The sequence below is a fragment of the Chelonoidis abingdonii genome, chromosome 2 (genome assembly GCF_003597395.2).
Source record: "Chelonoidis abingdonii isolate Lonesome George chromosome 2, CheloAbing_2.0, whole genome shotgun sequence".
Classification (NCBI taxonomy): Eukaryota; Metazoa; Chordata; order Testudines; family Testudinidae; genus Chelonoidis; species Chelonoidis abingdonii.
In genome coordinates this window covers 285,795,810-285,808,895 of record NC_133770.1, presented here as the reverse complement: position 1 = coordinate 285,808,895, position 13,086 = coordinate 285,795,810, and the positions used below count along the sequence as shown (strand labels likewise).

Sequence of the window (13,086 nt, the reverse complement as noted above, 5' to 3'; positions counted from 1 at the left end):
ACCCGCACCCTTCCGTCCCCTTCCCACAACCCACAGCGACAAAATGGGACGAGGTGCTCTGTGGGATAGCTGCCCACAATGCACCACTCACAACAGCGCTGCAACTGGTGCAAGTGTGGACACACTGCAGTGCTGGTCGCTGTCAGTGTGGACACACTGCAGCGCTGGCCGTACACAGCTGTACGACCACAGCTGTAACGGCCAGCGCTGCAAAACTGTAAGTGTAGACAAAGCCTCAGTCTGTTCCTATTCAGCAAATCATAGGCCTCAGTTTGTCCCTATACAGCAAAGCACTTGAACTCATGCTTAACTTTAAGCATGTGCTTGAAGTCTTTGGGACTTTGCTAAAAGTTAAGCATGTGCTTACCTGAATGGAGATGAATTTATGCAGGCACTTCTTGGTCTTTCAGGCTAAATGACTTGCCAAAATTCATATGGGTAGTCTGTGATAGAGCCAGGAACTGAACCCACAGATCCAGTGTTATAAAATCACACTTCTTAACACAATGGTCCTTTGTCATCTCCATTTTCTCTGATTCCATGGGCTATGATTTTATCCATTTCCTTGGTAACTTAGGATTGCTGTCTGCAGTATTATTGAGTGTGTTACCCAGGGTTTTCTGAACCCAGAGCTCTTGGTAACTTTTACCCTTTCCAAGGCAGTGGCAGGAAATAAATCAATGGGGACACGGCTGTCCAATCGATAGATGATTGGCACAAGCAGTACAATACAAGAGTGCTGTTACTTAAAGCTACACTTCATTTAGTCTCAAGCACTTACATACGTCCTCGATAGCTTAGTAAAACACCCCAACCCTCAATAATTACCAAAGTCTGAAGCAGTTTCTGAGTGGTACCGTGACAGATGTTGGATGGTCCATCTTCCATCTCCCATTGGGGAAGCTCAGATGTGTCCACAAAGTGATCCAACTAGCCCAAACTTCTCACCCCTTATTTATTATGTTAGTGTGACAAGAACATGTCAATCAAAAAAACTTGTTAAGCAAGCAATTTCAAGGATGTTAAGCAAGAGGTTTCCTCACACTGTTAATTAGACAGATATGTTTTTGCAAAGTCTGCATGCTTGAGGGTCCTACAGACACATCTCAGAGAGCAAATAGAGATAAGCTTCCTGTTTTCTAAAAACACATTCCTCAGCCATTTCAACAGAGATCTTATCAGGAGGGTTGCAGGGAAAGGCTCCCTTCTTGTGGTTGCTCAGACCCACTCCCCTCCTGACTTAGAGCATGTCTTCACTTCACCACAGCATGTTGTGGCTGTGTAGTCGCAGCATAGTGCTGGGAGAGAGCTCTCCCATCCCCATCAGGGGAATAGCTAGCACTGGTGCACTGTTTACACTGGCACTTTACAGCACTGAAACTTGCTGCGCTCAGGGTGGTGTTTTTTCACACCCCTGAGCGAGAAAGTTACAGCGCTGTAAAGTGCTAGCATAGGCAAGCCCTTAGTTATGCTAAGGCTGCTGCATAGGCCCACCTACGGCATAGTGATTCCGCTGTTTTTGGCAATAAGCATGATAATCTTTCATCCAGGTAGCGGCAGTGATCCAGGCAATTTACGAATCCACCAAGATCTCCCCATACATGCATTGGGCTAAAATGGTCTTTGAATTATAGAAGCTTGAAATATTCTTGAAAATCTGTCTCTCTTTACTGAACTTGACTGCCTTGCATTTTTTGTATGAGAATCGTACACTCTCATTTTCCCAGAGCTTTCAGAGTTTAATCATCAAGGGTGTGGAGGTCAGCAGCTACTGATTTTTTTTCCCTTTCAGATCTCTGAGAGAAATATAGCTCAGTCCATTTCCTACAGGACAGAAAGTACATTCTTAATAGTGAAAATACTTCAGGATTATTTCACACTTGGACTGATTCAGGTATTTCTATTCTGCATCTTTTGACAAAGTGCCTCTGCTCATAAGAATGGATAAAAATAAATTTTGTCATCTTAAGTTTTTCTATGGTACCTGTCATTGTAATACATAGATATTGAATTCATGAACCAACTATATATGAAGGCCAAATTTGGAATATTTATAGCCAAATAGCTTTGATAGTGGAGACAATCCCCTATGGTATGAATCCATGCTTACTAATCTTAATTGCATTATGGTTTTCTAGATATGTTCTTTATTATGACCCTGTGCCCAGACCACAGCAGGTTTCTATGAGCTCTCAAAACCCCAGTGAGTCAGGTCTTGGATGGGGACCTTTAAGGAATTCCCACAAAACCGTGTTCATAGTTCAGCACTCACAACCTTGAGTCAGAAAAGAATTAATACTCCAGCATAATGTGAGGGGGTACTGGTTATGGGAGGGGTCTTCTTTCCAGTGAGGTGTAAAACTTAATGTAACTTTTCATAGGAGATAGTCTTGGGATTGTTTTTTTTAACCATTAGATAAGATATTAACGATAATTGTGGCATTCCCTATTGCTTGAATGGGGAATACCATCATATCATAAATAGCCTTATCTGACCGCAAATTGGTAAGTAGGAACTTTTTAAGAGTTCCCACTGTACGTAGATAATAATTAAAATCTGCCAATCTAAATTCACCTTGTAATTTCAAATAGATATGACATTCTTCACGTCCTATCTTAAAGTGCCATGCAGCATTGCTGGACAGAACTATCATGTTCCTCCATGGATTGGTGACTAAAGTAATTCCTGTATTGACAGATAGTAAAGGATTATGGGAGGAAGGTCATTACTTACATGTAAAGTATTAATATTGTTTACACAATCCATTGAAGTGTTTTGTGATCGTTCAATAAATGACACTAGTCACCACTATAATACCGGTTAACCAGAATCAGTCTACCAGAACATCAGCACAAGGCTATAGGAAGTGGCATCAAACACTTTATGACAACAGCACCATTCTTACTCAGGAAACCTTGCTATGTGTGCATGTTTAGGTATGCGCAGCACATTTCATTAGGGTGTGCATCCAGGGAGCCCCACCCCTACCCTGCCCTAGCCTCGCCCATGCCCTGCCCCCATGCACTCCCTCCTACTTCCCACCTCCTGACTGCCCCCCCTCAGAATCCCCAACCCCCTCTGCTCCTTGTCACCTGACTACCCCCTCCTGGGACCCCTACCCCTAACTGGCCCCCAGGACTCCACCCCCTATCTAAGCCTCCTTGTTCCTTGTCCCCTGACTCCCCCGAGGACCCTACCCCCTATCTCTCCTCTGACTGCCCCAACCCTTATCCACACCCCCACCCCCAGACAGACCCCCTCCTGGGACCCCTGCCCTTAACTGGCCCCCAGGACCTCCACCCCCTATCTAAGCCTCCTTGTTCCTTGTCCCCTGACTCCTCCCCAGCACCCTACCCCCTATCTATCCCCTGACTGCCCCAACTTTTATCACACCCCCACCCCCAGACAGACCCCCAGGACTCCCACACCTATCCAACCGCTCCCCGCCTCCTGACAGCACCCCTAGAACTCTGGACTCATACAACCCCCCCTGCTCCCTGTCTGCTTCAACCCCTCTCTACACCCCTGCCTCCTGACAGCCCACCCCTCAGAACTCCTGATTCATCCAACCCCCGCCCCCCAGCTCCTTGTCCCCTGACCACTTCCTCCAGAGACTCCCCACCCTAACTGCTCCCCCAGGACCCTCCTTGCTCCCTGTCCTCTGACTGCCCTGACCCTATCCACCCCCTGCCCCCTGACAGACCCCGGGACTCCCATGTCCCATCCAAACCCCCTTGCTTCCTGACTGCCCCCTCCAGAGACCCCCTGCCCGTAACCATTCCCCGGGATCCCATCTCCGTATCATCTCACCCTCTGACTGCCCCCACCCCCTTATCCACCCGCGCCCCCCCGGCCCCAGACCCCTTACCATGAGGCTCCTAGCAGCATGTTCTGCTCCGCACAGAGCCAGACATGCTGCCCTGTGGGAGCAGACAGCCTCGCCTTTCAGAATGCTGCGCGTGCGGCAGCATGGCTCTGGATGAGCGGGGAGCATGTCTGCCTCCCCACAGAGCCAAACACTGCCGCGCGAGAGCACGCAGCTCCGGCCCGGGAGAGTGGGGCCATTCTCCCACTCCTGCATTAGAGTGTGCCTGGGCACACCCGGCACACCCCGTGCGCATGCCTATGGCATGCTGCTTTCATTTGTACAGCAGAAATAGTGTTAGGGTGTGTGGAGTTGGAGAACAGCCTTTGTGTAGAAGTGGTTCTTTTCACCTGCAAACTGCCATCATATGGTTTGGGTTAAGTTTGTGTTCCTTGATCAAAATGTTGACTGGTTCAACCTTGGTCTGCTTTTGGCTGAACCAGTGGGAGTGCAGTATTCCAACAGTACATAATGGTCACCAGGGTCTGTTTTGTTACAGCACAACCCACAACAGGAAAGGTCATTGACACTAAAAAGGTGTTATTTTTTAATACTGAAAATGTAAAACCTTAGCTGTGTCCCCAAAATCATGTTCTAATGCTTAATGAAAGGAGGCAGTGCATGAGAGTGCTGATCTGGTTGCTCCACAGGCATCTCTAGCATGAGTGAATGCTCGTTCGAAATAGATCCTGATTGCCTGGCGTGACTGGACCACTTTATAACTGTGGCTTTCATGGGGAGCAGACTGCAGAACATACAAGATTTTTTCCATTCTCTTTAGGCCAGATTCTGCTGCCCTTGATGTCAGAGGCAAAACACCCATAGACTTCCAGGGGAATAGGATAAGGCACTTTGTGTAACTCTCGGGGAGTTCCTGAAGACATACGCAGACAAAAAATTATGCTAAAAACTATTTAACAGCATAACAGGGGCTGGATTTTCCATGGTCAAAAGACACCAGAAACTCTGTATTCAATCTGAAAAGAGCGTTGTCTCCCCTCCTTGAGGTGAGGTATTTATTAGGACTCCAATGGAACAAACCACAGGGCATTTTTTGCTCAGGGCTGCAGACAAAGTTCTTTTTTACAGTTATCACACTGCAGCAAGCAAAAGGGAAAAAACCAAAACCAGCCAGGACCCAAGGTACCATCCTGCCTACCACAAAAAAGGGGCAAGAGCCCTTGCTGACTTCCCAGCTCTCATCCCATGGAAGGATAGCAGGTTAGGTCTCTTTGCGGCAGGGCCATCTGCTGCTCTGTGGGTACAGTGGCTGACACAATAGGATCCCATGCTTGGTTTGTCTCTACGCACTCCTGTAATAAACAACACAAATAGAACTATAAAATATGAACCTTCTCCTGGGTTAACTGGCAGGGTAACAAGGGCCACTTGACAAGCAAACCCAGCTTCTTAACCCCTTCTGGGCCCAGATATATTCCTGCAGTATGCCCAGGGGTAATAGCTTTATATCTAGGGACCAGTGGGAGTTCAGTTCTGCTGCTCTTCCTCCCTAGACTACATAAACCCAGTGAGCCCAATCAGAAACATACAGTACTTCTGTGAGTGTATCATTTCCTTCTTCTCCTTCATCTGTACTGCCCTTTTAGGGTCATTTAAAACTCAACACCTTGATTTTTACAAAGGAAAATTTGTGTCCTAGTGTGTGTGTGTGTGTGTGTGTGAGAGAGAGAGAGAGAGAGCGCGCTTAATATGAATCAAAATCTCCTGACATCTCTTTTAATTCAGAGAAGATGCTTCTTAATTTATTTAAACAGTAGCATTATCCCACTGCATGACAACCAAAAAGCAAGACTGCCTATAAACAAAAGTGAAACAGACCAGGCTAATTTTATTCTCCATGTGGAGTGAAGTGCAAAAGTAACACACCACTCACCTGGTGAGAAGGGAATTTAGATCACGTAAATTTTTTCCAGGTTTAATCATTAAAAATATAATTAACAGAGATGAGGATACTATTGTTCCTTTATATTTTAAAATAAATTAGTCTGGGGATTTTACAGACTTGAAAGTTTGCTCTCTGTTTCACATCATGGTATCCCTTGTGTCTTTAACAGCACAATATGGAGGAATTTTAATATTAAAGCAAAATGTATGGGGAAAGCAAAGATCATTGTGGATAAAATAATCAAAGATGTAAACTCTAGAAAGATCATCAAGCTTGTTCTCTTGAGAATTTTTAGATCAAAGAGATTCCTATAAGCTTCTGAACGTTGGATAGTTAGATAAAATTAAACTTCTGAACCTTTATAAGGTTCATCTGTCTCTAGTTACAAACATCAAAAAATAACAGGCCAGACCCTCAACTGGTGGAAATTGGCATAGCTCCATTGACTCCAATTAAACAGTGTTAATTTACACTCTCTGTGGGTCTGGCCCAGTATTTTGTATTTATGTTGCATCTTTCATCCAGAGGCTCTCAAAGCACTTTACCACCAGAAACCACTTCATGCACCATTCTGAAATGCAGCAATGTCTAGGAAGAAGAATAATAAATAACTTAGCAGTCACACAGTATTTTGCATTTTCAATGTGCTGTGGCAAAAGAACAAGGCAGCTGTTTAACAATACACAAGAAAACTACGCAGCTGCCATTCAGATGAAGCTACAGGGGGATATCTGAGAGGCAGAATACAGGCCATATTTTAGGAAAGCACTTATGTAACATTAAGCATATGAGTTGCACCATTATGGAACTTCTCACATGCTTGAAGTTACACGTTTTGCTGAATTTGTATAGGACACTTTGGTTCTCTGTGCTTGAGAATGTCCTCTCTGCTTCCAGGGCCCATTTTATGTCTTAAGCAATATTCATGAATTACACATGAACACCATAGATCACAGCTTTTGGAATGCATGGTTCTCATTGGGGACATGCCTGCTGTGAATCTGATCTAAGCTTCCTGATCTATCTAATTGCTCTCTTTATTTCAGAGAGGTTAATCTGACCATACACATACTTTTGTTTAGTTTTGAACCTTTCATAGCGCTATTGGCTAGATGGTGTTGGGTGTTGGGACACGGTGTGTAGGTTCTATGGTGGCCCTTATGAGACTTGCTATCCTGTGGGACAACAGACATACTGGAAAAGGCACTTTGTGGATACTGCAGTGTGACTTACTACTCTCTTAGGTTCTCAGCGTTTTTTGCCTGACAACACCACAGTGTTTATTGACAAACCTAAATAGTCAAACGTCATGAGTCAGGACACCGTAGAATGACCACCTTTGTTGGAGGGAAATAAGGGACAGCCACATGAAAAATAAGGGACAGTGCTTTATTTTAAGGGACATTTTAGGGAAGCACCATTTCAATTAGCATATCACGTATTTTTTTCTCAAGTGTACATTTCTGCTGCTGTCAAGTATACAGTGCCACTATCATAAGTTTCAATGTAATGTTTAAAATGCTCAAGGGACATCCCTTAAAATAAGGCATGAGTGGTTACCGTAAGGGACAAATCAGTGACATAAGTTATGGTCACTTATAATAAGGGACAGATGGTAACCCTAGGTCCTCAGTAATCACAAGATTGTCTTAAAAACATAAGATTTTAAAAATAATGCATGCTGAGTTCTTTTTATTTGCCTTCTGGTACTGGAGTCTTTCGGTTCACATTTTCCGGCTTTTCTCCACAACCATGAAGGATAGAAACTTTTTTTTTTTTTTGATTTAACAAAAGTTGAGAGTCTCACGTAATCCCATGACTCCCGGAGTTGGGGGTTTAAGAAGAGCATCCAGTACCAGGAGAGTTACCAACACTCTATGCTGTTGCAGTTCGCAGGAATAAATGCTGTCCTGAGGCGATTGAGTGGATTTTAGGAATCCCTGCTGGGGCTTGCGAATGAAACTTCCTGCCCAGATTTTGCAGTGGGAGAGTTGTGCTGTGGCTGATATTTCAGCCGAACCTCAAGCCTCTTTCCTCTGCCTTTGTGCCTCTCCACACGTAGGAGGCAATCAGCCCTATATTGCCCCCAATGAATTGCCATACAGGGAGGGACCCTTTAGGACTGGTATCAGAGGGATAGCCATGTTAGTCCGGATCTGTAAAAGCAGCAGTTTAGTCTATAAGGTGCCACAGGATTCTTTGCTGCCTTTAGGACTGGGTCCTGGCTATGCCCTCCCTGGGCCCAGTTCCCTGTCTTTTACCACATTCCTGCTCTTGGGGAAGTGAGGTGAGCGGGAGGAAGGTTTTTAGCCACCTTTGCTCTCCATGGAGCAATCATCAACTGGTGTAAATTGTCATCACTCTATTATAGTCAATGGAGTAACAACAGTTTACATCAGATAAAAGTTTTGCGCCCCTCATACTCTGGGCCCTTTTAGGGCCTGCCTTGGGAAGCGGAGAATAGCCATAGTGCAGCGTACTCTAGCCATGCTCCTAACACGCCCCGTATGCTGGGACAAGGAGCCAGGCTGATGTTGAGCCCTTATGCCAGCTCTGTGCCAAACTGCAGGGAATATTCTCTGGACCGTTTCTGCTCCTTTTACACTGCCAAAGCAGAGTAAGGGGGCCTTAGTGTAACTGAGGATCAGGCTCCTTTTATGCGCTTACAGAATCCTTCCCAGCTGCACAGCAGAACCCTTTGTCTAGGTTCACAGAGTTCCAGGTGACCAGACCAGTCACTCGAGTAGATGCTGCGATGCTACTACTGTCAGCTGAACAGTTTTGCAAACATGTTCAGACTGAAGTAACTCTGCTACCTCCCTCTCTGCAGCTGAGGCAGAATCAAGGACCTAAGGAGCCCTAATAATGTCTACTGGTTAGAAACTAGACAAGCCGCTTAACATCCCTCTGCCTCTGTTGTCTATGAAAATCTCTACGCCACACATCACAGGGCTGTTGTGAGTTATAAATGAAGACAGACTACTTGTTTTTCATGTGTTGGAGTCTAGAAACTCCGGAGTGGAAAATTTGCTCAGCGTGTTCTCGTTGTGTCATATGGACTGTTAACTGATCACTGGGAAAGTGCTGACTCTGCAGTAAACAGGTAGGTGCAGCTTTTATTTTTATGCTTCAGATATGAAAAAGAAAATCCATTTGAGGGTGTAAGTAGGAGGTTAATGGAAGCATTGCACTAAGAAAGCGTCTCTAAAAGACAGACTAGCCTCTTTACCTTACCATAGGATCACATTCGTTATTTGCAGGGCCCTGCTGTGATTACCAACAGTCAGATGTGAGCAAATGAGCTGCAAGTATATTTGCATCACGACAATGAACACAAGGGAGATTGTGGCCCTGTGTGCTATGATGAGCTCAAGAAATTATATAATGAAATCCTTGTTTACAGAAACAAAAATGGCATTTTTGGTAGATCATAGTAATCAAGAAAGTGGAAATATATTAGCGTCTGGAACATGCTCCACAACCAGAAATTAGAAGTCAGATAGGTCAAATAATGTATGAAAAGGTAAAAGTATTAGATATACAGTGGGGAAGGTGTCTGAAGATCAGATATTAGGTACTGTATGAAAGAGTGAGAGCTTATTTGCTCTTTGTTGATTTAAGGATACATTCAAGACCTTAAGACCTTTTACTAAGAATGCTGCAATACTAGTCACACACTGCAGCTAAACATACCAAAGAGGCAGGGATATTCCATACATCTGACTTCAGTGGGCAGTGTGATTCATAGATCTTAAGGCCTGTAGGCACTATTATGATCAACTTGTCTAACTTCCTGCATATTACAGGCTGTACAATTTCACCCAGTAATCTGTGCATCAAGCCCATACCTTCTGGTTGAGATAGAGCATATCTTTTAGAATGACGTCCCTGTTTTTGATTTAAGAGTTCAAGTGATGGAGAACCCACCTGGCCTCTAAATTGTTACAACGCTTAATTACCCTCATTGCTTTTTTTGTATGTGTTTTTTTAAAAAAAGCCTGTTGTTTTTAGCCTGAGTGTGATTGTTCATCTGGGAAAATCAGGCCTCTTAGTTAGGTACCTAACTTTACAACCTGAATTTGAAAATTTAGCCTCAGTGACTTGCCAGTGGTCAGCCAGTGAGCCAATGACAGAAATGGAAACAGAATCCAGAAGCCCCTGCTCCCAGCATCATGCTAAATCCATGAGACCAATGCAGTCACTTCAGAGGATATAAATATTTTAATATTTAATATAAATTCTAACTATTTCTAATGGCCATAGGCTCTATGGTTCTCGTCACTGTTTGATTGTTACTGACAATCCGTTCCAAATTGGAACTGAGACAAAATGACAATTATATTGCCTAACAAATCACAAAATATCCTGTCAGTTGTGAAGCACTGAAGGCAAATTCCCTTCCAAATATGGCTGTTGGACAGGACCCTTAGGTTCCATTCCCATCTCTGTTTGCAAATGTCTCTTTGGGCCAGATGCTGAATTCCTTACTCGGTTTTACATAGCTATTTTGCAGGCAAAATCCTGTTGACTTTGCTGGAATTTGGCCTGACTTAAGGTCTGAATGCAAACTCATGTAGGAGCCAATGAGTTTGACTCAGTAAAATATGAGAGAGGATCTTAGAATTTGCCTTGTTAACACTGTATTGGTATTTCACTAGCGCACCCCAGATTCTGCAATGATTTCTATGGAGACAAATAGCCTTTTAGAGTTTTAAGGTCCAATCCTGCAAGCATGCCTGGAATCTCTCTCTCCCTCTCACAGATTCCCTGTAATTTTAATGGGGTTGAATGTAAATCTCCATCCCTGTAGATCTGTTTGCAGGACTGTAGTTAGCTTCTGATTCACCAATGTACTTAACTTGTGCTTACGTCCTCTTGACTTCATGGGACTTAAGCATGTTCTTAAATTTAAATGCAAAACCCTGGCAGTGTGAAAACCAAAGTCCCTCTGGCCTCAGTCCCTATTTCACCAGCATGCTGTGAGGAGAAAAAAAAATTAATCTCTGTGAGGTGCTCAGACACTATGGTGATAGTGGCCATATAGGTATATAGCTTGGATCTGAATGCAGAATTGTGACTCGGTGAAAACAGAAGTCGTACCATATGTCACAGAGAAAGTAGATCAGTAGCAAACCCAGTTCAGTGATATAATCAGGGGCGGCTCCAGGCACCAGCATGCTAAGCACATGCCTTGGGCAGCAAGCCATGGGGGGGTGCTCTGCCGGTCTCCACAAGGGCGGCAGGCAGGTTGCCTTTGGCGGCGTGCCTGAGGAGGGTCCGCTGGTCCTGCGGCTTTGGCGGACCTCCCGCAGGCTGCCGCTGAATTCGTGGGACCGGGGACCTCCTGCAGGCAAGCCGCCAAAGGCAGCGTGCCTGCTGTGCTTGGGGCGGCAAAATACCTAGAGCCGCCCCTGGATATAATACACATTTAGGGAGCTCCTGTCTGTTTCTAATAGGTAGAATTTTTTTCCCCTTTAGCACATAGTAATACTAGAGTTCTCTGATTGTTTTAGAACTTTACCAAAGATGACTCTTGCTGACAAAAGTTGGCATTTGCTGTCCCCCGCGGGGCACCTTGCATTGCTATTTTACATTGCACTTCAATGGCTCTGTTATTAGGTGGAAAGCTGAGTTTTTGTCCTGAATTTAAAGCATAACGTCTTGTTTCCTCTGAGCAAAGGAAGAGAATGACTGGCCTGGTAAAGAGCGAGTGTTAGAATGGAGACACACACATTTGATTTAAATCCACTGTTTTCTTCAGAATTCTTCAAGGTGATGTTCCATAGCTGTAGTAAATCTGGGTTTACTAGCTGAAGATAGGTAGCCATATTTATCCTATTTAGTGGTGCTATTTGTCATGGGAGCACACTGACCTCTTAATAAACTTGACAAGCCGCTTTTTAGTGTGTGGTCTCCCGAATATTTAAAGGACCTCAGGAAATACAACTGAAAATGTTCCTGTTTAGTGTTTACCTATCACGGTGCCTTGGAGTTAATTACAAAGAAAAACAAAAGTTTATATCCTGTTTTGAGTCTATGTTAGAGAGCAACCCTAATTATAGAGCCCTTAGCAGACCTTGCTTTAGTACAGAATTTGATTATATTCTTGTTCCTATTATATAGTGTTTCGAAATACTGGTGGGATAATTACATTATCATAGGCTCTTTGGGCACAATAGATAGTGAGGACCAGTAAAAATTAGCAATGCCATGAACAGATTGGGAGCTCTGTCTGAAGGAGACTTTCTGAAGTGTGCTATTTATTGCTTAAGTGCACGCTAGCTTCTAATCTCACATCCTGTTGTTTGCAGGAAGCCTGCTGCTAAAATGGTGAAGGCAGCTATTTTGGTAAATTAAAAAAAAAGGTTCCTGTCAATGTTCCCTCTAATTTTTTACATCCATATGCAGAATGAATTTTGTTATGTGCACCCATATGGAGGTGATATGTGGTGGGGGTGAGGTCGAAGGGTTCGGAGTGTGGGAAGGGGGCTCAGAGCTGGGGCAGAGGGTTAGGGTATGGGGGGTAAGGGAGGCTCTTGCTGAGGGTGCTGGCTGTGGGGTGGGGCCAGGATGAGAGGTTTGGATGCAGAAGAGGGCTCAGGGCTAAGGCAGAATGTTGGGGTGCAGGAGGAGTTGAGGGCTCTGGATGGGGGTGAAGGCTCTGGGTGGGGCCTTCCTGCCTTTCTTTGTATTGCTGTAGCAGAGAGAGGCCTCAAACAGGTTGGTGACCACTGAGATAAATAAACAGAAGTGAATGGATTAGAGCTGTTCAAAATTTTAAGATTTTTGACATTTTGATGATAAACAAGAATTTTAAATGAAATTTTCTGAAAAATTGTTTTGTTGGGTTTTGACAGGCTCTGTTAATAAATCTCTAATTTCTGCCCTGCCATTATCATAATGAGCATACTCCAGCCCTTTTCACTCCTCCTTTTCTGCATGTAAGTTTCTTGGTGCTGATTCAGTGCACTGAAATGTCACTTGTCCCAAGGTATGTCTACACTACCCGCTGGATCGGCAGGCAGCGATTGATCCAGCAGGGATTGATTTATCGTGTCTAGTCTAGACACGATAAATCAACCCCCGAGCCCTCTCCTGTCGACTCCTGTACTCCTGCCGCGCGAGAGGCACAGGCAGAGTCGACAGGAGAGCGTCAGAAGTTGACTCACCGCAGTGAAGATACCACGGTAAGTGGATCTAAGTATGTCAACTTCAGCTATGTTATTCACATAGCTAAAGTTGCACAACTTAGATCGATTCTCTCCCCTCCGCCCCCCGGTCAGTGTAGACCAGGGCTCAGACCGGCCCCGTTTA

The 13,086-nt window shown here is 44.5% G+C and overlaps 1 protein-coding gene across 1 annotated transcript in view; it reads left to right on the top strand.

Annotated features, from left to right (window-relative positions):
- Nucleotides 1-13,086, top strand: part of KCNQ3 (potassium voltage-gated channel subfamily Q member 3) — a 279,453-nt gene that overhangs the window by 168,470 nt on the left and 97,897 nt on the right. The gene's annotated exons all lie outside the window — the stretch shown is intronic.